Source organism: Amia ocellicauda, unplaced genomic scaffold (genome assembly GCF_036373705.1).
Source record: "Amia ocellicauda isolate fAmiCal2 unplaced genomic scaffold, fAmiCal2.hap1 HAP1_SCAFFOLD_77, whole genome shotgun sequence".
Taxonomy (NCBI): Eukaryota; Metazoa; Chordata; class Actinopteri; order Amiiformes; family Amiidae; genus Amia; species Amia ocellicauda.
Window position 1 is genome coordinate 62501 of NW_027103004.1, and position 26827 is coordinate 89327.

The window sequence follows — 26827 nt, forward strand, 5'->3', positions numbered from 1 at the left end:
TTTTGTTTTGAAAGCAGAAGAATCATTCAACAGGTTGCTGAGACAAATGTAAACCAGTAAAACATATGAAGAGAAACAAACCTTGAATATAAGTTCAGTTGTTTAAACATTTGACAAACTATGGTGAGGGGGTTAGAAAACACACAAATCCAGCAGCTCCTGTATTTCAATACACCAGAACCCAATATTATTGGCGAGTCGGGTAGTCCATCATCACAGTTCGAGGGCAGGCATCATTTCAGTAATTTCATCCCGTTGCATTCACATCCGTGCCTTGAATGAGATTGAATGTGATCTTTGCTCTCAAGTATGTTCCCAGGTTTTACACTTTCGTGCTTTGCATGAATGGGAATGGAACCGTGTGTGTTGAATGAGGCTCCTTGTGAGCACTGAACTTTGTCCGGTGGAGTTCCTTTTTGTGTTGCTGTAATTGTGTCATTTCTCGATGAGAAAGATTAGGCAACATTTAGTCACTTCTAGCCATGATGCTCAATTTATTTACGAATGTACCCTAGTTACTAGGGACCGTTTACGTTGGAGAACAAGATCTATTGTATGCCTGTGTATTTGGGGAAGTCAAATCTGAAATAATGATGAAATTGCGTGTATCCAAAGTTAAAACTCGTGATTTGTCGCCCTCTGGTGTGTAAAAGATGCAAAAGCTTACAGCACCTGGTATTCCCAGGCGGTCTCCCATCCAAGTACTGACCAGGCCCGAGCCTGCTTGGCTTCCAAGATCGGACGAGATCGGGCGTATTCAGGCTAGTATGGCCGTAAGCCAGGAAGGCTGTCCCTGACGCTCTACTTAAAGGGAAGGCAATATCCGTTTCTGCTGTTCATACTTACAGTTGAACTGTCTCTCTACTCTAAAGCCCGGGACACACCAGCGCGCCGCAGACAGTCCCTGCTAACACGCCACGTTGTGGCAACATTGTGGCAACGTTGTGCGTTAGCTGGGGTGCCACACCAGACCGGAACTATATATAACAAAACGAACACATTCTCTTGATAAAACAGCTGTAATTGAGTGCCTGACACGCCAGTCAAGCGCAATCTTGAGAAGGTGTGCATTTCAGTAAGGATTTCAATTGACATGCAGTATGAAACTGAAAGGAGGTTGCATCACTATGATGCATAACATTGCATGTATTGTATTTTCAAGTGTGTGCATTCATCCTGTTGTCATTTTGTTTTGAAAGCAGAAGAATCATTCAACAGGTTGCTGAGACAAATGTAAACCAGTAAAACATATGAAGAGAAACAAACCTTGAATATAAGTTCAGTTGTTTAAACATTTGACAAACTATGGTGAGGGGGTTAGAAAACACACAAATCCAGCAGCTCCTGTATTTCAATACACCAGAACCCAATATTATTGGCGAGTCGGGTAGTCCATCATCACAGTTCGAGGGCAGGCATCATTTCAGTAATTTCATCCCGTTGCATTCACATTCGTGCCTTGAATGAGATTGAATGTGATCTTTGCTCTCAAGTATGTTCCCAAGTTTTACACTTTCGTGCTTTGCATGAATGGGAATGGAACCGTGTGTGTTGAATGAGGCTCCTTGTGAGCACTGAACTTTGTCCGGTGGAGTTCCTTTTTGTGTTGCTGTAATTGTGTCATTTCTCGATGAGAAAGATTAGGCAACATTTAGTCACTTCTAGCCATGATGCTCAATTTATTTACGAATGTACCCTAGTTACTAGGGACCGTTTACGTTGGAGAACAAGATCTATTGTATGCCTGTGTATTTGGGGAAGTCAAATCTGAAATAATGATGAAATTGCGTGTATCCAAAGTTAAAACTCGTGATTTGTCGCCCTCTGGTGTGTAAAAGATGCAAAAGCTTACAGCACCTGGTATTCCCAGGTGGTCTCCCATACAAGTACTGACCAGGCCCGAGCCTGCTTAGCTTCCGAGATCAGACGAGATCGGGCGTATTCAGGCTAGTATGGCCGTAAGCCAGGGAGGCTGTCCCTGACGCTCTACTTAAAGGGAAGGCAATATCCGTTTCTGCCGCTCATACTTGCAGTTGAACTGTCTCTCTACTCTAAAGTCCGGGACACACCAGCACGCCGCAGACAGTCCCTGCTAACACGAAACGTTGTGGCAACGTTGTGCGTTAGCTGGGGTGCCACACCAGACCGGAACTATATATTACAAAACGAACACATTGTCTTGATAAAACAGCTGTAATTGAGTGCCTGACACGCCAGTCAAGCGCAATCTTGAGAAGGTGTGCATTTCAGTAAGGATTTCAATTGACATGCAGTATGAAACTGAAAGGAGGTTGCATCACTATGATGCATAACATTGCATGTATTGTATTTTCAAGTGTGTGCATTCATCCTGTTGTCATTTTGTTTTGAAAGCAGAAGAATCATTCAACAGGTTGCTGAGACAAATGTAAACCAGTAAAACATATGAAGAGAAACAAACCTTGAATATAAGTTCAGTTGTTTAAACATTTGACAAACTATGGTGAGGGGGTAAGAAAACACACAAATCCAGCAGCTCCTGTATTTCAATACACCAGAACCCAATATTATTGGCGAGTCGGGTAGTCCATCATCACAGTTCGAGGGCAGGCATCATTTCAGTAATTTCATCCCGTTGCATTCACATCCGTGCCTTGAATGAGATTGAATGTGATCTTTGCTCTCAAGTATGTTCCCAAGTTTTACACTTTCGTGCTTTGCATGAATGGGAATGGAACCGTGTGTGTTGAATGAGGCTCCTTGTGAGCACTGAACTTTGTCCGGTGGAGTTCCTTTTTGTGTTGCTGTAATTGTGTCATTTCTCGATGAGAAAGATTAGGCAACATTTAGTCACTTCTAGCCATGATGCTCAATTTATTTACGAATGTACCCTAGTTACTAGGGACCGTTTACGTTGGAGAACAAGATCTATTGTATGCCTGTGTATTTGGGGAAGTCAAATCTGAAATAATGATGAAATTGCGTGTATCCAAAGTTAAAACTCGTGATTTGTCGCCCTCTGGAGTGTAAAAGATGCAAAAGCTTACAGCACCTGGTATTCCCAGGCGGTCTCCCATCCAAGTACTGACCAGGCACGAGCCTGCTTAGCTTCCGAGATCTGACGAGATCGGGCGTATTCAGGATAGTATGGCCGTAAGCCAGGGAGGCTGTCCCTGACGCTCTACTTAAAGGGAAGGCAATATCCGTTTCTGCCGTTCATACTTACAGTTGAACTGTCTCTCTACTCTAAAGCCCGGGACACACCAGCGCGCCGCAGACAGTCCCTGCTAACACGCCACGTTGTGGCAACATTGTGGCAACGTTGTGCGTTAGCTGGGGTGCCACACCAGACCGGAACTATATTTTACAAAACGAACACATTGTCTTGATAATACAGCTGTAATTGAGTGCCTGACACGCCAGTCAAGCGCAATCTTGTGAAGGTGTGCATTTCAGTAAGGATTTCAATTGACATGCAGTATGAAACTGAAAGGAGGTTGCATCACTATGATGCATAACATTGCATGTATTGTATTTTCAAGTGTGTGCATTCATCCTGTTGTCATTTTGTTTTGAAAGCAGAAGAATCATTCAACAGGTTGCTGAGACAAATGTAAACCAGTAAAACATATGAAGAGAAACAAACCTTGAATATAAGTTCAGTTGTTTAAACATTTGACAAACTATGGTGAGGGGGTAAGAAAACACACAAATCCAGCAGCTCCTGTATTTCAATACACCAGAACCCAATATTATTGGCGAGTCGGGTAGTCCATCATCACAGTTCGAGGGCAGGCATCATTTCAGTAATTTCATCCCGTTGCATTCACATCCGTGCCTTGAATGAGATTGAATGTGATCTTTGTTCTCAAGTATGTTCCCAAGTTTTACACTTTCGTGCTTTGCATGAATGGGAATGGAACCGTGTGTGTTGAATGAGGCTCCTTGTGAGCACTGAACTTTGTCCGGTGGAGTTCCTTTTTGTGTTGCTGTAATTGTGTCATTTCTCGATGAGAAAGATTAGGCAACATTTAGTCACTTCTAGCCATGATGCTCAATTTATTTACGAATGTACCCTAGTTACTAGGGACCGTTTACGTTGGAGAACAAGATCTATTGTATGCCTGTGTATTTGGGGAAGTCAAATCTGAAATAATGATGAAATTGCGTGTATCCAAAGTTAAAACTCGTGATTTGTCGCCCTCTGGTGTGTAAAAGATGCAAAAGCTTACAGCACCTGGTATTCCCAGGCGGTCTCCCATCCAAGTACTGACCAGGCCCGAGCCTGCTTAGCTTCCGAGATCGGGCATATTCAGGCTAGTATGGCCGTAAGCCAGGGAGGCTGTCCCTGACGCTCTACTTAAAGGGAAGGCAATATCCGTTTCTGCCGCTCATACTTGCAAATGAACTGTCTCTCTACTCTAAAGTCCGGGACACACCAGCGCGCCGCAGACAGTCCCTGCTAACATGAAACGTTGTGGCAACGTTGTGCGTCAGCTGGGGTGCCAAACCAGACTGGAACTATATTTTACAAAACGAACACATTGTCTTGATAAAACAGCTGTAATTGAGTGCCTGACACGGCAGTCAAGCGCAATCTTGAGAAGGTGTGCATTTCAGTAAGGATTTCAATTGACATGCAGTATGAAACTGAAATGAGGTTGCATCACTATGATGCATAACATTGCATGTATTGTATTTTCAAGTGTGTACATTCATCCTGTTGTCATTTTGTTTTGAAAGCAGAAGAATCATTCAACAGGTTGCTGAGACAAATGTAAACCAGTAAAACATATGAAGAGAAACAAACCTTGAATATAAGTTCAGTTCTTTAAACATTTGACAAACTATGGTGAGGGGGTAAGAAAACACACAAATCCAGCAGCTCCTGTATTTCAATACACCAGAACCCAATATTATTGGCGAGTCGGGTAGTCCATCATCACAGTTCGAGGGCAGGCATCATTTCAGTAATTTCATCCCGTTGCATTCACATCCGTGCCTTGAATGAGATTGAATGTGATCTTTGCTCTCAAGTATTTTCCCAAGTTTTACACTTTCGTGCTTTGCATGAATGGGAATGGAACCGTGTGTGTTGAATGAGGCTCCTTGTGAGCACTGAACTTTGTCCGGTGGAGTTCCTTTTTGTGTTGGTGTAATTGTGTCATTTCTCGATGAGAAAGATTAGGCAACATTTAGTCACTTCTAGCCATGATGCTCAATTTATTTACGAATGTACACTAGTTACTAGGGACCGTTTACGTTGGAGAACAAGATCTATTGTATGCCTGTGTATTTGGGGAAGTCAAATCTGAAATAATGATGAAATTGCGTGTATCCAAAGTTAAAACTCGTGATTTGTCGCCCTTTGGTGTGTAAAAGATGCAAAAGCTTACAGCACCTGGTATTCCCAGGGGGTCTCCCATCCAAGTACTGACCAGGCCCGAGCCTGCTTAGCTTCCGAGATCGGACGAGATCGGGCGTATTCAGGCTAGTATGGCCGTAAGCCAGGGAGGCTGTCCCTGACGCGCTACTTAAAGGGAAGGCAATATCCGTTTCTGCCGTTCATACTTACAGTTGAACTGTCTCTCTACTCTAAAGCCCGGGACACACCAGCGCGCCGCAGACAGTCCCTGCTAACACGAAACGTTGTGGCAACGTTGTGCGTTAGCTGGGGTGCCACACCAGACCGGAACTATATATTACAAAACGAACACATTGTCTTGATAATACAGCTGTAATTGAGTGCCTGACACGCCAGTCAAGCGCAATCTTGAGAAGGTGTGCATTTCAGTAAGGATTTCAATTGACATGCAGTATGAAACTGAAAGGAGGTTGCATCACTATGATGCATAACATTGCATGTATTGTATTTTCAAGTGTGTGCATTCATCCTGTTGTCATTTTGTTTTGAAAGCAGAAGAATCATTCTTGCTGAGGTTGCTGAGACAAATGTAAACCAGTAAAACATATGAAGAGAAACAAACCTTGAATATAAGTTCAGTTGTTTAAACATTTGACAAACTATGGTGAGGGGGTAAGAAAACACACAAATCCAGCAGCTCCTGTATTTCAATACACCAGAACCCAATATTATTGGCGAGTCGGGTAGTCCATCATCACAGTTCGAGGGCAGGCATCATTTCAGTAATTTCATCCCGTTGCATTCACATCCGTGCCTTGAATGAGATTGAATGTGATCTTTGCTCTCAAGTATGTTCCCAAGTTTTACACTTTCGTGCTTTGCATGAATGGGAATGGAACCGTGTGTGTTGAATGAGGCTCCTTGTGAGCACTGAACTTTGTCCGGTGGAGTTCCTTTTTGTGTTGCTGTAATTGTGTCATTTCTCGATGAGAAAGATTAGGCAACATTTAGTCACTTCTAGCCATGATGCTCAATTTATTTACGAATGTACCCTAGTTACTAGGGACCGTTTACGTTGGAGAACAAGATCTATTGTATGCCTGTGTATTTGGGGAAGTCAAATGTGAAATAATGATGAAATTGCGTGTATCCAAAGTTAAAACTCGTGATTTGTCGCCCTCTGGTGTGTAAAAGATGCAAAAGCTTACAGCACCTGGTATTCCCAGGCGGTCTCCCATCCAAGTACTGACCAGGCCCGAGCCTGCTTAGCTTCCGAGATCGGACGAGATCGGGCGTATTCAGGCTAGTATGGCCGTAAGCCAGGGAGGCTGTCCCTGACGCTCTACTTAAAGGGAAGGCAATATCCGTTTCTGCCGCTCATACTTGCAGTTGAACTGTCTCTCTACTCTAAAGTCCGGGACACACCAGCGCGCCGCAGACAGTCCCTGCTAACACGAAACGTTGTGGCAACGTTGTGCGTTAGCTGGGGTGCCACACCAGACCGGAACTATATATTACAAAACGAACACATTGTCTTGATAATACAGCTGTAATTGAGTGCCTGACACGCCAGTCAAGCGCAATCTTGAGAAGGTGTGCATTTCAGTAAGGATTTCAATTGACATGCAGTATGAAACTGAAAGGAGGTTGCATCACTATGATGCATAACATTGCATGTATTGTATTTTCAAGTGTGTGCATTCATCCTGTTGTCATTTTGTTTTGAAAGCAGAAGAATCATTCTTGCTGAGGTTGCTGAGACAAATGTAAACCAGTAAAACATATGAAGAGAAACAAACCTTGAATATAAGTTCAGTTGTTTAAACATTTGACAAACTATGGTGAGGGGGTAAGAAAACACACAAATCCAGCAGCTCCTGTATTTCAATACACCAGAACCCAATATTATTGGCGAGTCGGGTAGTCCATCATCACAGTTCGAGGGCAGGCATCATTTCAGTAATTTCATCCCGTTGCATTCACATCCGTGCCTTGAATGAGATTGAATGTGATCTTTGCTCTCAAGTATGTTCCCAAGTTTTACACTTTCGTGCTTTGCATGAATGGGAATGGAACCGTGTGTGTTGAATGAGGCTCCTTGTGAGCACTGAACTTTGTCCGGTGGAGTTCCTTTTTGTGTTGCTGTAATTGTGTCATTTCTCGATGAGAAAGATTAGGCAACATTTAGTCACTTCTAGCCATGATGCTCAATTTATTTACGAATGTACCCTAGTTACTAGGGACCGTTTACGTTGGAGAACAAGATCTATTGTATGCCTGTGTATTTGGGGAAGTCAAATCTGAAATATTGATGAAATTGCGTGTATCCAAAGTTAAAACTCGTGATTTGTCGCCCTCTGGTGTGTAAAAGATGCAAAAGCTTACAGCACCTGGTATTCCAAGGCGGTCTCCCATCCAAGTACTGACCAGGCCCAAGCCTGCTTGACTTCCGAGATCGGACGAGATCGGGCGTATTCAGGCTAGTATGGCCGTAAGCCAGGGAGGCTGTCCCTGACGCTCTACTTAAAGGGAAGGCAATATCCGTTTCTGCCGCTCATACTTGCAGTTGAACTGTCTCTCTACTCTAAAGTCCGGGACACACCAGCGCGCCGCAGACAGTCCCTGCTAACACGAAACGTTGTGGCAACGTTGTGCGTTAGCTGGGGTGCCACACCAGACCGGAACTATATTTTACAAAACGAACACATTGTCTTGATAAAACAGCTGTAATTGAGTGCCTGACACGGCAGTCAAGCGCAATCTTGAGAAGGTGTGCATTTCAGTAAGGATTTCAATTGACATGCAGTATGAAACTGAAATGAGGTTGCATCACTATGATGCATAACATTGCATGTATTGTATTTTCAAGTGTGTACATTCATCCTGTTGTCATTTTGTTTTGAAAGCAGAAGAATCATTCAACAGGTTGCTGAGACAAATGTAAACCAGTAAAACATATGAAGAGAAACAAACCTTGAATATAAGTTCAGTTGTTTAAACATTTGACAAACTATGGTGAGGGGGTAAGAAAACACACAAATCCAGCAGCTCCTGTATTTCAATACACCAGAACCCAATATTATTGGCGAGTCGGGTAGTCCATCATCACAGTTCGAGGGCAGGCATCATTTCAGTAATTTCATCCCGTTGCATTCACATCCGTGCCTTGAATGAGATTGAATGTGATCTTTGCTCTCAAGTATGTTCCCAAGTTTTACACTTTCGTGCTTTGCATGAATGGGAATGGAACCGTGTGTGTTGAATGAGGCTCCTTGTGAGCACTGAACTTTGTCCGGTGGAGTTCCTTTTTGTGTTGCTGTAATTGTGTCATTTCTCGATGAGAAAAATTAGGCAACATTTAGTCACTTCTAGCCATGATGCTCAATTTATTTACGAATGTACCCTAGTTACTAGGGACCGTTTACGTTGGAGAACAAGATCTATTGTATGCCTGTGTATTTGGGGAAGTAAAATCTGAAATAATGATGAAATTGTGTGTATCCAAAGTTAAAACTCGTGATATGTCGCCCTCTAGTTTATTAAAAGGTGCAAGAGCTTACAGCACCTGGTATTCCCAGGCAGTCTCCCATCCAAGTACTGACCAGGCCCGAGCCTGCTTGGCTTCCGAGATCGGACGAGATCGGGCGTATTCAGGCTAGTATGGCCGTAAGGCAGGAAGGCTGTCCCTGACGCTCTACTTAAAGGGAAGGCAATATCCGTTTCTGCCGTTCATACTTACAGTTGAACTGTCTCTCTACTCTAAAGCCCGGGACACACCAGCGCGCCGCAGACAGTCCCTGCTAACACGCCACGTTGTGGCAACATTGTGGCAACGTTGTGCGTTAGCTGGGGTGCCACACCAGACCGGAACTATATATTACAAAACGAACACATTGTCTTGATAATACAGCTGTAATTGAGTGCCTGACACGCCAGTCAAGCGCAATCTTGAGAAGGTGTGCATTTCAGTAAGGATTTCAATTGACATGCAGTATGAAACTGAAAGGAGGTTGCATCACTATGATGCATAACATTGCATGTATTGTATTTTCAAGTGTGTGCATTCATCCTGTTGTCATTTTGTTTTGAAAGCAGAAGAATCATTCTTGCTGAGGTTGCTGAGACAAATGTAAACCAGTAAAACATATGAAGAGAAACAAACCTTGAATATAAGTTCAGTTGTTTAAACATTTGACAAACTATGGTGAGGGGGTAAGAAAACACACAAATCCAGCAGCTCCTGTATTTCAATACACCAGAACCCAATATTATTGGCGAGTCGGGTAGTCCATCATCACAGTTCGAGGGCAGGCATCATTTCAGTAATTTCATCCCGTTGCATTCACATCCGTGCCTTGAATGAGATTGAATGTGATCTTTGCTCTCAAGTATGTTCCCAAGTTTTACACTTTCGTGCTTTGCATGAATGGGAATGGAACCGTGTGTGTTGAATGAGGCTCCTTGTGAGCACTGAACTTTGTCCGGTGGAGTTCCTTTTTGTGTTGCTGTAATTGTGTCATTTCTCGATGAGAAAGATTAGGCAACATTTAGTCACTTCTAGCCATGATGCTCAATTTATTTACGAATGTACCCTAGTTACTAGGGACCGTTTACGTTGGAGAACAAGATCTATTGTATGCCTGTGTATTTGGGGAAGTCAAATGTGAAATAATGATGAAATTGCGTGTATCCAAAGTTAAAACTCGTGATTTGTCGCCCTCTGGTGTGTAAAAGATGCAAAAGCTTACAGCACCTGGTATTCCCAGGCGGTCTCCCATCCAAGTACTGACCAGGCCCGAGCCTGCTTAGCTTCCGAGATCGGACGAGATCGGGCGTATTCAGGCTAGTATGGCCGTAAGCCAGGGAGGCTGTCCCTGACGCTCTACTTAAAGGGAAGGCAATATCCGTTTCTGCCGCTCATACTTGCAGTTGAACTGTCTCTCTACTCTAAAGTCCGGGACACACCAGCGCGCCGCAGACAGTCCCTGCTAACACGAAACGTTGTGGCAACGTTGTGCGTTAGCTGGGGTGCCACACCAGACCGGAACTATATATTACAAAACGAACACATTGTCTTGATAATACAGCTGTAATTGAGTGCCTGACACGCCAGTCAAGCGCAATCTTGAGAAGGTGTGCATTTCAGTAAGGATTTCAATTGACATGCAGTATGAAACTGAAAGGAGGTTGCATCACTATGATGCATAACATTGCATGTATTGTATTTTCAAGTGTGTGCATTCATCCTGTTGTCATTTTGTTTTGAAAGCAGAAGAATCATTCTTGCTGAGGTTGCTGAGACAAATGTAAACCAGTAAAACATATGAAGAGAAACAAACCTTGAATATAAGTTCAGTTGTTTAAACATTTGACAAACTATGGTGAGGGGGTAAGAAAACACACAAATCCAGCAGCTCCTGTATTTCAATACACCAGAACCCAATATTATTGGCGAGTCGGGTAGTCCATCATCACAGTTCGAGGGCAGGCATCATTTCAGTAATTTCATCCCGTTGCATTCACATCCGTGCCTTGAATGAGATTGAATGTGATCTTTGCTCTCAAGTATGTTCCCAAGTTTTACACTTTCGTGCTTTGCATGAATGGGAATGGAACCGTGTGTGTTGAATGAGGCTCCTTGTGAGCACTGAACTTTGTCCGGTGGAGTTCCTTTTTGTGTTGCTGTAATTGTGTCATTTCTCGATGAGAAAGATTAGGCAACATTTAGTCACTTCTAGCCATGATGCTCAATTTATTTACGAATGTACCCTAGTTACTAGGGACCATTTACGTTGGAGAACAAGATCTATTGTATGCCTGTGTATTTGGGGAAGTAAAATCTGAAATATTGATGAAATTGCGTGTATCCAAAGTTAAAACTCGTGATTTGTCGCCCTCTGGTGTGTAAAAGATGCAAAAGCTTACAGCACCTGGTATTCCAAGGCGGTCTCCCATCCAAGTACTGACCAGGCCCAAGCCTGCTTGACTTCCGAGATCGGACGAGATCGGGCGTATTCAGGCTAGTATGGCCGTAAGCCAGGGAGGCTGTCCCTGACGCTCTACTTAAAGGGAAGGCAATATCCGTTTCTGCCGCTCATACTTGCAGTTGAACTGTCTCTCTACTCTAAAGTCCGGGACACACCAGCGCGCCGCAGGCAGTCCCTGCTAACACGAAACGTTGTGGCAACGTTGTGCGTTAGCTGGGGTGCCACACCAGACCGGAACTATATTTTACAAAACGAACACATTGTCTTGATAATACAGCTGTAATTGAGTGCCTGACACGCCAGTCAAGCGCAATCTTGAGAAGGTGTGCATTTCAGTAAGGATTTCAATTGACATGCAGTATGAAACTGAAAGGAGGTTGCATCACTATGATGCATAACATTGCATGTATTGTATTTTCAAGTGTGTGCATTCATCCTGTTGTCATTTTGTTTTGAAAGCAGAAGAATCATTCAACAGGTTGCTGAGACAAATGTAAACCAGTAAAACATATGAAGAGAAACAAACCTTGAATATAAGTTCAGTTGTTTAAACATTTGACAAACTATGGTGAGGGGGTAAGAAAACACACAAATCCAGCAGCTCCTGTATTTCAATACACCAGAACCCAATATTATTGGCGAGTCGGGTAGTCCATCATCACAGTTCGAGGGCAGGCATCATTTCAGTAATTTCATCCCGTTGCATTCACATCCGTGCCTTGAATGAGATTGAATGTGATCTTTGCTCTCAAGTATGTTCCCAAGTTTTACACTTTCGTGCTTTGCATGAATGGGAATGGAACCGTGTGTGTTGAATGAGGCTCCTTGTGAGCACTGAACTTTGTCCGGTGGAGTTCCTTTTTGTGTTGCTGTAATTGTGTCATTTCTCGATGAGAAAAATTAGGCAACATTTAGTCACTTCTAGCCATGATGCTCAATTTATTTACGAATGTACCCTAGTTACTAGGGACCGTTTACGTTGGAGAACAAGATCTATTGTATGCCTGTGTATTTGGGGAAGTAAAATCTGAAATAATGATGAAATTGTGTGTATCCAAAGTTAAAACTCGTGATATGTCGCCCTCTAGTTTATTAAAAGGTGCAAGAGCTTACAGCACCTGGTATTCCCAGGCAGTCTCCCATCCAAGTACTGACCAGGCCCGAGCCTGCTTGGCTTCCGAGATCGGACGAGATCGGGCGTATTCAGGCTAGTATGGCCGTAAGGCAGGAAGGCTGTCCCTGACGCTCTACTTAAAGGGAAGGCAATATCCGTTTCTGCCGTTCATACTTACAGTTGAACTGTCTCTCTACTCTAAAGCCCGGGACACACCAGCGCGCCGCAGACAGTCCCTGCTAACACGAAACGTTGTGGCAACGTTGTGCGTTAGCTGGGGTGCCACACCAGACCGGAACTATATTTTACAAAACGAACACATTGTCTTGATAATACAGCTGTAATTGAGTGCCTGACACGCCAGTCAAGCGCAATCTTGAGAAGGTGTGCATTTCAGTAAGGATTTCAATTGACATGCAGTATGAAACTGAAAGGAGGTTGCATCACTATGATGCATAACATTGCATGTATTGTATTTTCAAGTGTGTGCATTCATCCTGTTGTCATTTTGTTTTGAAAGCAGAAGAATCATTCAACAGGTTGCTGAGACAAATGTAAACCAGTAAAACATATGAAGAGAAACAAACCTTGAATATAAGTTCAGTTGTTTAAACATTTGACAAACTATGGTGAGGGGGTAAGAAAACACACAAATCCAGCAGCTCCTGTATTTCAATACACCAGAACCCAATATTATTGGCGAGTCGGGTAGTCCATCATCACAGTTCGAGGGCAGGCATCATTTCAGTAATTTCATCCCGGTGCATTCACATCCGTGCCTTGAATGAGATTGAATGTGATCTTTGCTCTCAAGTATGTTCCCAAGTTTTACACTTTCGTGCTTTGCATGAATGGGAATGGAACCGTGTGTGTTGAATGAGGCTCCTTGTGAGCACTGAACTTTGTCCGGTGGAGTTCCTTTTTGTGTTGCTGTAATTGTGTCATTTCTCGATGAGAAAGATTAGGCAACATTTAGTCACTTCTAGCCATGATGCTCAATTTATTTACGAATGTACCCTAGTTACTAGGGACCGTTTACGTTGGAGAACAAGATCTATTGTATGCCTGTGTATTTGGGGAAGTCAAATCTGAAATAATGATGAAATTGCGTGTATCCAAAGTTAAAACTCGTGATTTGTCGCCCTCTGGTGTGTAAAAGATGCAAAAGCTTACAGCACCTGGTATTCCCAGGCGGTCTCCCATCCAAGGACTGACCAGGCCCGAGCCTGCTTAGCTTCCGAGATCGGACGAGATCGGGCTTATTCAGGCTAGTATGGCCGTAAGCCAGGGAGGCTGTCCCTGACGCTCTACTTAAAGGGAAGGCAATATCCGTTTCTGCCGCTCATACTTGCAGTTGAACTGTCTCTCTACTCTAAATTCCGGGACACACCAGCGCGCCGCAGACAGTCCCTGCTAACACGCCACGTTGTGGCAACGTTGTGGCAGCGTTGTGCGTTAGCTGGGGTGCCACACCAGACCGGAACTATATTTTACAAAACGAACACATTGTCTTGATAAAACAGCTGTAATTGAGTGCCTGACACGCCAGTCAAGCGCAATCTTGAGAAGGTGTGCATTTCAGTAAGGATTTCAATTGACATGCAGTATGAAACTGAAAGGAGGTTGCATCACTATGATGCATAACATTGCATGTATTGTATTTTCAAGTGTGTGCATTCATCCTGTTGTCATTTTGTTTTGAAAGCAGAAGAATCATTCAACAGGTTGCTGAGACAAATGTAAACCAGTAAAACATATGAAGAGAAACAAACCTTGAATATAAGTTCAGTTGTTTAAACATTTGACAAACTATGGTGAGGGGGTAAGAAAACACACAAATCCAGCAGCTCCTGTATTTCAATACACCAGAACCCAATATTATTGGCGAGTCGGGTAGTCCATCATCACAGTTCGAGGGCAGGCATCATTTCAGTAATTTCATCCCGTTGCATTCACATCCGTGCCTTGAATGAGATTGAATGTGATCTTTGCTCTCAAGTATGTTCCCAAGTTTTACACTTTCGTGCTTTGCATGAATGGGAATGGAACCGTGTGTGTTGAATGAGGCTCCTTGTGAGCACTGAACTTTGTCCGGTGGAGTTCCTTTTTGTGTTGCTGTAATTGTGTAATTTCTCGATGAGAAAGATTAGGCAACATTTAGTCATTTCTAGCCATGATGCTCAATTTATTTACGAATGTACCCTAGTTACTAGGGACCGTTTACGTTGGAGAACAAGATCTATTGTATGCCTGTGTATTTGGGGAAGTAAAATCTGAAATAATGATGAAATTGCGTGTATCCAAAGTTAAAACTCGTGATTTGTCGCCCTCTGGTGTGTAAAAGATGCAAAAGCTTACAGCACCTGGTATTCCCAGGCGGTCTCCCATCCAAGTACTGACCAGGAACGAGCCTGCTTAGCTTCCGAGATCTGACGAGATCGGGCGTATTCAGGCTAGTATGGCCGTAAGCCAGGGAGGCTGTCCCTGATGCTCTACTTAAAGGGAAGGCAATATCCGTTTCTGCCGTTCATACTTACAGTTGAACTGTCTCTCTACTGTAAAGCCCGGGACACACCAGCGCGCCGCAGACAGTCCCTGCTAACACGCCACGTTGTGGCAACATTGTGCGTTAGCTGGGGTGCCACACCAGACCGGAACTATATATTACAAAACGAACACGTTGTCTTGATAAAACAGCTGTAATTGAGTGCCTGACACGCCAGTCAAGCGCAATCTTGAGAAGGTGTGCATTTCAGTAAGGATTTCAATTGACATGCAGTATGAAACTGAAAGGAGGTTGCATCACTATGATGCATAACATTGCATGTATTGTATTTTCAAGTGTGTGCATTCATCCTGTTGTCATTTTGTTTTGAAAGCAGAAGAATCATTCAACAGGTTGCTGAGACAAATGTAAACCAGTAAAACATATGAAGAGAAACAAACCTTGAATATAAGTTCAGTTGTTTAAACATTTGACAAACTATGGTGAGGGGGTAAAAAAACACACAAATCCAGCAGCTCCTGTATTTCAATACACCAGAACCCAATATTATTGGCGAGTCGGGTAGTCCATCATCACAGTTCGAGGGCAGGCATCATTTCAGTAATTTCATCCCGTTGCATTCACATCCGTGCCTTGAATGAGATTGAATGTGATCTTTGCTCTCAAGTATGTTCCCAAGTTTTACACTTTCGTGCATTGCATGAATGGGAATGGAACCGTGTGTGTTGAATGAGGCTCCTTGTGAGCACTGAACTTTGTCCGGTGGAGTTCCTTTTTGTGTTGCTGTAATTGTGTCATTTCTCGATGATAAAGATTAGGCAACATTTAGTCACTTCTAGCCATGATGCTCAATTTATTTACGAATGTACCCTAGTTACTAGGGACCGTTTACGTTGGAGAACAAGATCTATTGTATGCCTGTGTATTTGGGGAAGTAAAATCTGAAATAATGATGAAATTGCGTGTATCCAAAGTTAAAACTCGTGATTTGTCGCCCTCTGGTGTGTAAAAGATGCAAAAGCTTACAGCACCTGGTATTCCCAGGCGGTCTCCCATCCAAGTACTGACCTGGCCCAAGCCTGCTTAGCTTCCGAGATCAGGCGTATTCAGGCTAGTATGGCCGTAAGCCAGGAATGCTGTCCCTGACACTCTACTTAAAGGGAAGGCAATATCCGTTTCTGCCGTTCATACTTACAGTTGAACTGTCTCTCTACTCTAAAGCCCGGGACACACCAGCGCGCCGCAGACAGTCCCTGCTAACACGCCACGTTGTGGCAACATTGTGGCAACGTTGTGCGTTAGCTGGGGTGCCACACCAGACCGGAACTATATATAACAAAACGAACACGTTGTCTTGATAAAACAGCTGTAATTGAGTGCCTGACACGCCAGTCAAGCGCAATCTTGAGAAGGTGTGCATTTCAGTAAGGATTTCAATTGACATGCAGTATGAAACTGAAAGGAGGTTGCATCACTATGATGCATAACATTGCATGTATTGTATTTTCAAGTGTGTGCATTCATCCTGTTGTCATTTTGTTTTGAAAGCAGAAGAATCATTCAACAGGTTGCTGAGACAAATGTAAACCAGTAAAACATATGAAGAGAAACAAACCTTGAATATAAGTTCAGTTGTTTAAACATTTGACAAACTATGGTGAGGGGGTAAAAAAACACACAAATCCAGCAGCTCCTGTATTTCAATACACCAGAACCCAATATTATTGGCGAGTCGGGTAGTCCATCATCACAGTTCGAGGGCAGGCATCATTTCAGTAATTTCATCCCGTTGCATTCACATCCGTGCCTTGAATGAGATTGAATGTGATCTTTGCTCTCAAGTATGTTCCCAAGTTTTACACTTTCGTGCATTGCATGAATGGGAATGGAACCGTGTGTGTTGAATGAGGCTCCTTGTGAGCACTGAACTTTGTCCGGTGGAGTTCCTTTTTGTGTTGCTGTAATTGTGTCATTTCTCGATGAGAAAGATTAGGCAACATTTAGTCACTTCTAGCCATGATGCTCAATTTATTTACGAATGTACCCTAGTTACTAGGGACCGTTTATGTTGGAGAACAAGATCTATTGTATGCCTGTGTATTTGGGGAAGTCAAATCTGAAATAATGATGAAATTGCGTGTATCCAAAGTTAAAACTCGTGATTTGTCGCCCTCTGGTGTGTAAAAGATGCAAAAGCTTACAGCACCCGGTATTCCCAGGCGGTCTCCCATTCAAGTACTGACCAGGCCCGAGCCTGCTTAGCTTCCGAGATCGGACGAGATCGGGCGTATTCAGGCTAGTATGGCCGTAAGCCAGGGAGGCTGTCCCTGACGCTCTACTTAAAGGGAAGGCAATATCAGTTTCTGCCGTTCATACTTACAGTTGAACTGTCACTCTACTCTAAAGCCCGGGACAAACCAGCGCGCCGCAGACAGTCCCTGCTAACACGAAACGTTGTGGCAACGTTGTGCGTTAGCTGGGGTGCCACACCAGACCGGAACTATGTATTACAAAACGAACACATTGTCTTGATAATACAGCTGTAATTGAGTGCCTGACACGCCAGTCAAGCGCAATCTTGAGAAGGTGTGCATTTCAGTAAGGATTTCAATTGACATGCAGTATGAAACTGAAAGGAGGTTGCATCACTATAATGCATAACATTGCATGTATTGTATTTTCAAGTGTGTGCATTCATCCTGTTGTCATTTTGTTTTGAAAGCAGAAGAATCATTCAACAGGTTGCTGAGACAAATGTAAACCAGTAAAACATATGAAGAGAAACAAACCTTGAATATAAGTTCAGTTGTTTAAACATTTGACAAACTATGGTGAGGGGGTAAGAAAACACACAAATCCAGCAGCTCCTGTATTTCAATACACCAGAACCCAATATTATTGGCGAGTCGGGTAGTCCATCATCACAGTTCGAGGGCAGGCATCATTTCAGTAATTTCATCCCGTTGCATTCACATCCGTGCCTTGAATGAGATTGAATGTGATCTTTGCTCTCAAGTATGTTCCCAAGTTTTACACTTTTGTGCTTTGCATGAATGGGAATGGAACCGTGTGTGTTGAATGAGGCTCCTTGTGAGCACTGAACTTTGTCCGGTGGAGTTCCTTTTTGTGTTGCTGTAATTGTGTCATTTCTCGATGAGAAAGATTAGGCAACATTTAGTCACTTCTAGCCATGATGCTCAATTTATTTACGAATGTACCCTAGTTTCTAGGGACCGTTTACGTTGGAGAACAAGATCTATTGTATGCCTGTGTATTTGGGGAAGTCAAATCTGAAATAATGATGAAATTGCGTGTATCCAAAGTTAAAACTCGTGATTTGTCGCCCTCTGGTGTGTAAAAGATGCAAAAGCTTACAGCACCTGGTATTCCCAGGCGGTCTCCCATCCAAGTACTGACCAGGCCCGAGCCTGCTTAGCTTCCGAGATCGGACGAGATCGGGCGTATTCAGGCTAGTATGGCCGTAAGCCAGGGAGGCTGTCCCTGACGCTCTACTTAAAGGGAAGGCAATATCCGTTTCTGCCGTTCATACTTACAGTTGAACTGTCTCTCTACTCTAAAGCCCGGGACACACCAGCGCGCCGCAGACAGTCCCTGCTAACACGCCACGTTGTGGCAGCGTTGTGGCAACGTTGTGCGTTAGCTGGGGTGCCACACCAGACCGGAACTATATATTACAAAACTAACACATTGTCTTGATAAAACAGCTGTAATTGAGTGCCTGACACGCCATTCAAGCGCAATCTTGAGAAGGTGTGCATTTCAGTAAGGATTTCAATTGACATGCAGTATGAAACTGAAAGGAGGTTGCATCACTATGATGCATAACATTGCATGTATTGTATTTTCAAGTGTGTGCATTCATCCTGTTGTCATTTTGTTTTGAAAGCAGAAGAATCATTCAACAGGTTGCTGAGACAAATGTAAACCAGTAAAACATATGAAGAGAAACAAACCTTGAATATAAGTTCAGTTGTTTAAACATTTGACAAACTATGGTGAGGGGGTAAGAAAACACACAAATCCAGCAGCTCCTGTATTTCAATACACCAGAACCCAATATTATTGGCGAGTCGGGTAGTCCATCATCACAGTTCGAGGGCAGGCATCATTTCAGTAATTTCATCCCGTTGCATTCACATCCGTGCCTTGAATGAGATTGAATGTGATCTTTGCTCTCAAGTATGTTCCCAAGTTTTACACTTTCGTGCTTTGCATGAATGGGAATGGAACCGTGTGTGTTGAATGAGGCTCCTTGTGAGCACTGAACTTTGTCCGGTGGAGTTCCTTTTTGTGTTGCTGTAATTGTGTCATTTCTCGATGAGAAAGATTAGGCAACATTTAGTCACTTCTAGCCATGATGCTCAATTTATTTACGAATGTACCCTAGTTACTAGGGACCGTTTCCGTTGGAGAACAAGATCTATTGTATGCCTGTGTATTTGGGGAAGTCAAATCTGAAATAATGATGAAATTGCGTGTATCCAAAGTTAAAACTCGTGATTTGTCGCCCTCTGGTGTGTAAAAGATGCAAAAGCTTACAGCACCTGGTATTCCCAGGCGGTCTCCCATCCAAGTACTGACCAGGCCCGAGCCTGCTTAGCTTCCGAGATCGGACGAGATCGGGCGTATTCAGGCTAGTATGGCCGTAAGCCAGGAATGCTGTCCCTGACGCTCTACTTAAAGGGAAGGCAATATCCGTTTCTGCCGTTCATACTTACAGTTGAACTGTCTCTCTACTCTAAGGTCCGGGACACACCAGCGCGCCGCAGACAGTCCCTGCTAACACGAAACGTTGTGGCAACGTTGTGCGTTAGCTGGGGTGCCACACCAGACCAATGTATTACAAAACTAACACATTGTCTTGATAAAACAGCTGTAATTGAGTGCCTGACACGCCATTCAAGCGCAATCTTGAGAAGGTGTGCATTTCAGTAAGGATTTCAATTGACATGCAGTATGAAACTGAAAGGAGGTTGCATCACTATGATGCATAACATTGCATGTATTGTATTTTCAAGTGTGTGCATTCATCCTGTTGTCATTTTGTTTTGAAAGCAGAAGAATCATTCAACAGGTTGCTGAGACAAATGTAAACCAGTAAAACATATGAAGAGAAACAAACCTTGAATATAAGTTCAGTTGTTTCAACATTTGACAAACTATGGTGAGGGGGTAAGAAAACACACAAATCCAGCAGCTCCTGTATTTCAATACACCAGAACCCAATATTATTGGCGAGTCGGGTAGTCCATCATCACAGTTCGAGGGCAGGCATCATTTCAGTAATTTCATCCCGTTGCATTCACATCCGTGCCTTGAATGAGATTGAATGTGATCTTTGCTCTCAAGTATGTTCCCAAGTTTTACACTTTCGTGCTTTGCATGAATGGGAATGGAACCGTGTGTGTTGAATGAGGCTCCTTGTGAGCACTGAACTTTGTCCGGTGGAGTTCCTTTTTGTGTTGCTGTAATTGTGTCATTTCTCGATGAGAAAGATTAGGCAACATTTAGTCACTTCTAGCCATGATGCTCAATTTATTTACGAATGTACCCTAGTTACTAGGGACCGTTTACGTTGGAGAACAATATCTATTGTATGCCTGTGTATTTGGGGAAGTCAAATCTGAAATAATGATGAAATTGCGTGTATCCAAAGTTAAAACTCGTGATTTGTCGCCCTCTGGTGTGTAAAAGATGCAAAAGCTTACAGCACCTGGTATTCCCAGGCGGTCTCCCATCCAAGTACTGACCAGGCCCGAGCCTGCTTAGCTTCCGAGATCGGACGAGATCGGGCGTATTCAGGCTAGTATGGCCGTAAGCCAGGGAGGCTGTCCCTGACGCTCTACTTAAAGGGAAGGCAATATCCGTTTCTGCCGTTCATACTTACAGTTGAACTGTCTCTCTACTCTAAAGCCCGGGACACACCAGCGCGCCGCAGACAGTCCCTGCTAACACGCCACGTTGTGGCAACATTGTGGCAACGTTGTGCGTTAGCTGGGGTGCCACACCAGACCGGAACTATGTATTACAAAACGAACACATTGTCTTGATAAAACAGCTGTAATTGAGTGCCTGACACGCCAGTCAAGCGCAATCTTGAGAAGGTGTGCATTTCAGTAAGGATTTCAATTGACATGCAGTATGAAACTGAAAGGAGGTTGCATCACTATGATGCATAACATTGCATGTATTGTATTTTCAAGTGTGTGCATTCATCCTGTTGTCATTTTAATTTGAAAGCAGAAGAATCATTCAACAGGTTGCTGAGACAAATGTAAACCAGTAAAACATATGAAGAGAAACAAACCTTGAATATAAATTCAGTTGTTTAAACATTTGACAAACTATGGTGAGGGGGTAAGAAAACACACACATCCAGCAGCTCCTGTATTTCAATACACCAGAAGCCAATATTATTGGCGAGTCGGGTAGTCCATCATCACAGTTCGAGGGCAGGCATCAATTCAGTTATTTCATCCCGTTGCATTCACATCCGTGCCTTGAATGAGATTGAATGTGATCTTTGCTCTCAAGTATGTTCCCAAGTTTTACACTTTCGTGCTTTGCATGAATGGGAATGGAACCGTGTGTGTTGAATGAGGCTCCTTGTGAGCACTGAACTTTGTCCGGTGGAGTTCCTTTTTGTGTTGCTGTAATTGTGTCATTTCTCGATGAGATAGATTAGGCAACATTTAGTCACTTCTAGCCATGATGCTCAATTTATTTACGAATGTACCCTAGTTTCTAGGGACCGTTTACGTTGGAGAACAAGATCTATTGTATGCCTGTGTATTTGGGGAAGTCAAATCTGAAATAATGATGAAATTGCGTGTATCCAAAGTTAAAACTCGTGATTTGTCGCCCTCTGGTGTGTAAAAGATGCAAAAGCTTACAGCACCTGGTATTCCCAGACGGTCTCCCATCCAAGTACTGACCAGGCCAGAGCCTGCTTAGCTTCCGAGATCGGAAGAGATCGGGCGTATTCAGGCTAGTATGGCCGTAAGCCAGGGAGGCTGTCCCTGAATCTCTACTTAAAGGGAAGGCAATATCCGTTTCTGCCGTTCATACTTACAGTTGAACTGTCTCTCTACTCTAAAGCCCGGGACACACCAGCGCGCCGCAGACAGTCCCTGCTAACACGCCACGTTGTGGCAGCGTTGTGGCAACGTTGTGCGTTAGCTGGGGTGCCACACCAGACCGGAACTATATATTACAAAACGAACACATTGTCTTGATAAAACAGCTGTAATTGAGTGCCTGACACGCCAGTCAAGCGCAATCTTGAGAAGGTGTGCATTTCAGTAAGGATTTCAATTGACATGCAGTATGAAACTGAAAGGAGGTTGCATCACTATGATGCATAACATTGCATGTATTGTATTTTCAAGTGTGTGCATTCATCCTGTTGTCATTTTGTTTTGAAAGCAGAAGAATCATTCAACAGGTTGCTGAGACAAATGTAAACCAGTAAAACATATGAAGAGAAACAAACCTTGAATATAAGTTCAGTTGTTTAAACATTTGACAAACTATGGTGAGGGGGTAAGAAAACACACAAATCCAGCAGCTCCTGTATTTCAATACACCAGAACCCAATATTATTGGCGAGTCGGGTAGTCCATCATCACAGTTCGAGGGCAGGCATCATTTCAGTAATTTCATCCCGTTGCATTCACATCCGTGCCTTGAATGAGATTGAATGTGATCTTTGCTCTCAAGTATGTTCCCAAGTTTTACACTTTCGTGCTTTGCATGAATGGGAATGGAACCGTGTGTGTTGAATGAGGCTCCTTGTGAGCACTGAACTTTGTCCGGTGGAGTTCCTTTTTGTGTTGCTGTAATTGTGTCATTTCTCGATGAGAAAGATTAGGCAACATTTAGTCACTTCTAGCCATGATGCTCAATTTATTTACGAATGTACCCTAGTTACTAGGGACCGTTTACGTTGGAGAACAAGATCTATTGTATGCCTGTGTATTTGGGGAAGTCAAATCTGAAATAATGATGAAATTGCGTGTATCCAAAGTTAAAACTCGTGATTTGTCGCCCTCTGGTGTGTAAGAGATGCAAAAGCTTACAGCACCTGGTATTCCCAGGCGGTCTCCCATCCAAGTACTGACCAGGCCCGAGCCTGCTTAGCTTCCGAGATCGGACGAGATCGGGCGTATTCAGGCTAGTATGGCCGTAAGCCAGGGAGGCTGTCCCTGACGCTCTACTTAAAGGGAAGGCAATATCCGTTTCTGCCGTTCATACTTACAGTTGAACTGTCTCTCTACTCTAAAGCCCGGGACACACCAGCGCGCCGCAGACAGTCCCTGCTAACACGCCACGTTGTGGCAACATTGTGGCAACGTTGTGCGTTAGCTGGGGTGCCACACCAGACCGGAACTATGTATTACAAAACGAACACATTGTCTTGATAAAACAGCTGTAATTGAGTGCCTGACACGCCAGTCAAGCGCAATCTTGAGAAGGTGTGCATTTCAGTAAGGATTTCAATTGACATGCAGTATGAAACTGAAAGGAGGTTGCATCACTATGATGCATAACATTGCATGTATTGTATTTTCAAGTGTGTGCATTCATCCTGTTGTCATTTTAATTTGAAAGCAGAAGAATCATTCAACAGGTTGCTGAGACAAATGTAAACCAGTAAAACATATGAAGAGAAACAAACCTTGAATATAAGTTCAGTTGTTTAAACATTTGACAAACTATGGTGAGGGGGTAAGAAAACACACACATCCAGCAGCTCCTGTATTTCAATACACCAGAAGCCAATATTATTGGCGAGTCGGGTAGTCCATCATCACAGTTCGAGGGCAGGCATCAATTCAGTTATTTCATCCCGTTGCATTCACATCCGTGCCTTGAATGAGATTGAATGTGATCTTTGCTCTCAAGTATGTTCCCAAGTTTTACACTTTCGTGCTTTGCATGAATGGGAATGGAACCGTGTGTGTTGAATGAGGCTCCTTGTGAGCACTGAACTTTGTCCGGTGGAGTTCCTTTTTGTGTTGCTGTAATTGTGTCATTTCTCGATGAGATAGATTAGGCAACATTTAGTCACTTCTAGCCATGATGCTCAATTTATTTACGAATGTACCCTAGTTTCTAGGGACCGTTTACGTTGGAGAACAAGATCTATTGTATGCCTGTGTATTTGGGGAAGTCAAATCTGAAATAATGATGAAATTGCGTGTATCCAAAGTTAAAACTCGTGATTTGTCGCCCTCTGGTGTGTAAAAGATGCAAAAGCTTACAGCACCTGGTATTCCCAGACGGTCTCCCATCCAAGTACTGACCAGGCCAGAGCCTGCTTAGCTTCCGAGATCGGACGAGATCGGGCGTATTCAGGCTAGTATGGCCGTAAGCCAGGGAGGCTGTCCCTGACGCTCTACTTAAAGGGAAGGCAATATCCGTTTCTGCCGTTCATACTTACAGTTGAACTGTCTCTCTACTCTAAAGCCCGGGACACACCAGCGCGCCGCAGACAGTCCCTGCTAACACGCCACGTTGTGGCAGCGTTGTGGCAACGTTGTGCGTTAGCTGGGGTGCCACACCAGACCAGAACTATATATTACAAAACGAACACATTGTCTTGATAAAACAGCTGTAATTGAGTGCCTGACACGCCAGTCAAGCGCAATCTTGAGAAGGTGTGCATTTCAGTAAGGATTTCAATTGACATGCAGTATGAAACTGAAAGGAGGTTGCATCACTATGATGCATAACATTGCATGTATTGTATTTTCAAGTGTGTGCATTCATCCTGTTGTCATTTTGTTTTGAAAGCAGAAGAATCATTCAACAGGTTGCTGAGACAAATGTAAACCAGTAAAACATATGAAGAGAAACAAACCTTGAATATAAGTTCAGTTGTTTAAACATTTGACAAACTATGGTGAGGGGGTAAGAAAACACACAAATCCAGCAGCTCCTGTATTTCAATACACCAGAACCCAATATTATTGGCGAGTCGGGTAGTCCATCATCACAGTTCGAGGGCAGGCATCATTTCAGTAATTTCATCCCGTTGCATTCACATCCGTGCCTTGAATGAGATTGAATGTGATCTTTGCTCTCAAGTATGTTCCCAAGTTTTACACTTTCGTGCTTTGCATGAATGGGAATGGAACCGTGTGTGTTGAATGAGGCTCCTTGTGAGCACTGAACTTTGTCCGGTGGAGTTCCTTTTTGTGTTGCTGTAATTGTGTCATTTCTCGATGAGAAAGATTAGGCAACATTTAGTCACTTCTAGCCATGATGCTCAATTTATTTACGAATGTACCCTAGTTACTAGGGACCGTTTACGTTGGAGAACAAGATCTATTGTATGCCTGTGTATTTGGGGAAGTCAAATCTGAAATAATGATGAAATTGCGTGTATCCAAAGTTAAAACTCGTGATTTGTCGCCCTCTGGTGTGTAAGAGATGCAAAAGCTTACAGCACCTGGTATTCCCAGGCGGTCTCCCATCCAAGTACTGACCAGGCCCGAGCCTGCTTAGCTTCCGAGATCGGACGAGATCGGGCGTATTCAGGCTAGTATGGCCGTAAGCCAGGGAGGCTGTCCCTGACGCTCTACTTAAAGGGAAGGCAATATCCGTTTCTGCCGTTCATACTTACAGTTGAACTGTCTCTCTACTCTAAAGCCCGGGACACACCAGCGCGCCGCAGACAGTCCCTGCTAACACGCCACGTTGTGGCAACATTGTGGCAACGTTGTGCGTTAGCTGGGGTGCCACACCAGACCGGAACTATGTATTACAAAACGAACACATTGTCTTGATAAAACAGCTGTAATTGAGTGCCTGACACGCCAGTCAAGCGCAATCTTGAGAAGGTGTGCATTTCAGTAAGGATTTCAATTGACATGCAGTATGAAACTGAAAGGAGGTTGCATCACTATGATGCATAACATTGCATGTATTGTATTTTCAAGTGTGTGCATTCATCCTGTTGTCATTTTAATTTGAAAGCAGAAGAATCATTCAACAGGTTGCTGAGACAAATGTAAACCAGTAAAACATATGAAGAGAAACAAACCTTGAATATAAGTTCAGTTGTTTAAACATTTGACAAACTATGGTGAGGGGGTAAGAAAACACACACATCCAGCAGCTCCTGTATTTCAATACACCAGAAGCCAATATTATTGGCGAGTCGGGTAGTCCATCATCACAGTTCGAGGGCAGGCATCAATTCAGTTATTTCATCCCGTTGCATTCACATCCGTGCCTTGAATGAGATTGAATGTGATCTTTGCTCTCAAGTATGTTCCCAAGTTTTACACTTTCGTGCTTTGCATGAATGGGAATGGAACCGTGTGTGTTGAATGAGGCTCCTTGTGAGCACTGAACTTTGTCCGGTGGAGTTCCTTTTTGTGTTGCTGTAATTGTGTCATTTCTCGATGAGATAGATTAGGCAACATTTAGTCACTTCTAGCCATGATGCTCAATTTATTTACGAATGTACCCTAGTTTCTAGGGACCGTTTACGTTGGAGAACAAGATCTATTGTATGCCTGTGTATTTGGGGAAGTCAAATCTGAAATAATGATGAAATTGCGTGTATCCAAAGTTAAAACTCGTGATTTGTCGCCCTCTGGTGTGTAAAAGATGCAAAAGCTTACAGCACCTGGTATTCCCAGGCGGTCTCCCATCCAAGTACTGACCAGGCCGGAGCCTGCTTAGCTTCCGAGATCGGACGAGATCGGGCGTATTCAGGCTAGTATGGCCGTAAGCCAGGGAGGCTGTCCCTGACGCTCTACTTAAAGGGAAGGCAATATCCGTTTCTGCCGCTCATACTTGCAGTTGAACTGTCTCTCTACTCTAAAGTCCGGGACACACCAGCG

General features: G+C 43.5%; 21 non-coding genes and 2 pseudogenes across 21 annotated transcripts; all 23 read right to left on the reverse strand.

Annotated features, from left to right (window-relative positions):
- Positions 1–660: 660 nt before the first annotated feature.
- LOC136743228 (5S ribosomal RNA) lies at positions 661–779 on the reverse strand. The gene has a single exon (XR_010815334.1). It is a non-coding gene; the product is annotated as a 5S ribosomal RNA (ribosomal RNA).
- Positions 780–1845: 1066 nt separating this feature from the next.
- Positions 1846–1964, reverse strand: LOC136743158 (5S ribosomal RNA). The gene has a single exon (XR_010815269.1). It is a non-coding gene; the product is annotated as a 5S ribosomal RNA (ribosomal RNA).
- Positions 1965–3019: 1055 nt separating this feature from the next.
- On the reverse strand, positions 3020–3138 carry LOC136743305 (5S ribosomal RNA). Its single transcript, XR_010815408.1, has one exon. It is a non-coding gene; the product is annotated as a 5S ribosomal RNA (ribosomal RNA).
- A 1066-nt stretch (positions 3139–4204) lies between these two features.
- Positions 4205–4313, reverse strand: LOC136743349 (uncharacterized; annotated as a pseudogene).
- A 1055-nt stretch (positions 4314–5368) lies between these two features.
- Positions 5369–5487, reverse strand: LOC136743053 (5S ribosomal RNA). The gene has a single exon (XR_010815169.1). It is a non-coding gene; the product is annotated as a 5S ribosomal RNA (ribosomal RNA).
- A 1058-nt stretch (positions 5488–6545) lies between these two features.
- LOC136743188 (5S ribosomal RNA) lies at positions 6546–6664 on the reverse strand. The gene has a single exon (XR_010815297.1). It is a non-coding gene; the product is annotated as a 5S ribosomal RNA (ribosomal RNA).
- Positions 6665–7722: 1058 nt separating this feature from the next.
- On the reverse strand, positions 7723–7841 carry LOC136743135 (5S ribosomal RNA). Its single transcript, XR_010815247.1, has one exon. It is a non-coding gene; the product is annotated as a 5S ribosomal RNA (ribosomal RNA).
- Positions 7842–8897: 1056 nt separating this feature from the next.
- Positions 8898–9016, reverse strand: LOC136743279 (5S ribosomal RNA). The gene has a single exon (XR_010815384.1). It is a non-coding gene; the product is annotated as a 5S ribosomal RNA (ribosomal RNA).
- Positions 9017–10085: 1069 nt separating this feature from the next.
- On the reverse strand, positions 10086–10204 carry LOC136743200 (5S ribosomal RNA). Its single transcript, XR_010815308.1, has one exon. It is a non-coding gene; the product is annotated as a 5S ribosomal RNA (ribosomal RNA).
- Positions 10205–11262: 1058 nt separating this feature from the next.
- Positions 11263–11381, reverse strand: LOC136743136 (5S ribosomal RNA). The gene has a single exon (XR_010815248.1). It is a non-coding gene; the product is annotated as a 5S ribosomal RNA (ribosomal RNA).
- A 1056-nt stretch (positions 11382–12437) lies between these two features.
- LOC136743280 (5S ribosomal RNA) lies at positions 12438–12556 on the reverse strand. Its single transcript, XR_010815386.1, has one exon. It is a non-coding gene; the product is annotated as a 5S ribosomal RNA (ribosomal RNA).
- Positions 12557–13611: 1055 nt separating this feature from the next.
- Positions 13612–13730, reverse strand: LOC136743274 (5S ribosomal RNA). Its single transcript, XR_010815378.1, has one exon. It is a non-coding gene; the product is annotated as a 5S ribosomal RNA (ribosomal RNA).
- Positions 13731–14796: 1066 nt separating this feature from the next.
- LOC136743289 (5S ribosomal RNA) lies at positions 14797–14915 on the reverse strand. The gene has a single exon (XR_010815394.1). It is a non-coding gene; the product is annotated as a 5S ribosomal RNA (ribosomal RNA).
- Positions 14916–15970: 1055 nt separating this feature from the next.
- LOC136743343 (uncharacterized) lies at positions 15971–16079 on the reverse strand (annotated as a pseudogene).
- Positions 16080–17145: 1066 nt separating this feature from the next.
- On the reverse strand, positions 17146–17264 carry LOC136743125 (5S ribosomal RNA). The gene has a single exon (XR_010815238.1). It is a non-coding gene; the product is annotated as a 5S ribosomal RNA (ribosomal RNA).
- Positions 17265–18319: 1055 nt separating this feature from the next.
- On the reverse strand, positions 18320–18438 carry LOC136743213 (5S ribosomal RNA). Its single transcript, XR_010815320.1, has one exon. It is a non-coding gene; the product is annotated as a 5S ribosomal RNA (ribosomal RNA).
- Positions 18439–19504: 1066 nt separating this feature from the next.
- LOC136743224 (5S ribosomal RNA) lies at positions 19505–19623 on the reverse strand. The gene has a single exon (XR_010815331.1). It is a non-coding gene; the product is annotated as a 5S ribosomal RNA (ribosomal RNA).
- A 1050-nt stretch (positions 19624–20673) lies between these two features.
- LOC136743236 (5S ribosomal RNA) lies at positions 20674–20792 on the reverse strand. Its single transcript, XR_010815342.1, has one exon. It is a non-coding gene; the product is annotated as a 5S ribosomal RNA (ribosomal RNA).
- Positions 20793–21858: 1066 nt separating this feature from the next.
- LOC136743207 (5S ribosomal RNA) lies at positions 21859–21977 on the reverse strand. Its single transcript, XR_010815315.1, has one exon. It is a non-coding gene; the product is annotated as a 5S ribosomal RNA (ribosomal RNA).
- A 1066-nt stretch (positions 21978–23043) lies between these two features.
- LOC136743247 (5S ribosomal RNA) lies at positions 23044–23162 on the reverse strand. Its single transcript, XR_010815353.1, has one exon. It is a non-coding gene; the product is annotated as a 5S ribosomal RNA (ribosomal RNA).
- A 1066-nt stretch (positions 23163–24228) lies between these two features.
- Positions 24229–24347, reverse strand: LOC136743164 (5S ribosomal RNA). The gene has a single exon (XR_010815274.1). It is a non-coding gene; the product is annotated as a 5S ribosomal RNA (ribosomal RNA).
- A 1066-nt stretch (positions 24348–25413) lies between these two features.
- LOC136743259 (5S ribosomal RNA) lies at positions 25414–25532 on the reverse strand. Its single transcript, XR_010815364.1, has one exon. It is a non-coding gene; the product is annotated as a 5S ribosomal RNA (ribosomal RNA).
- A 1066-nt stretch (positions 25533–26598) lies between these two features.
- On the reverse strand, positions 26599–26717 carry LOC136743154 (5S ribosomal RNA). Its single transcript, XR_010815265.1, has one exon. It is a non-coding gene; the product is annotated as a 5S ribosomal RNA (ribosomal RNA).
- Between the last annotated feature and the right edge of the window lie 110 nt (positions 26718–26827).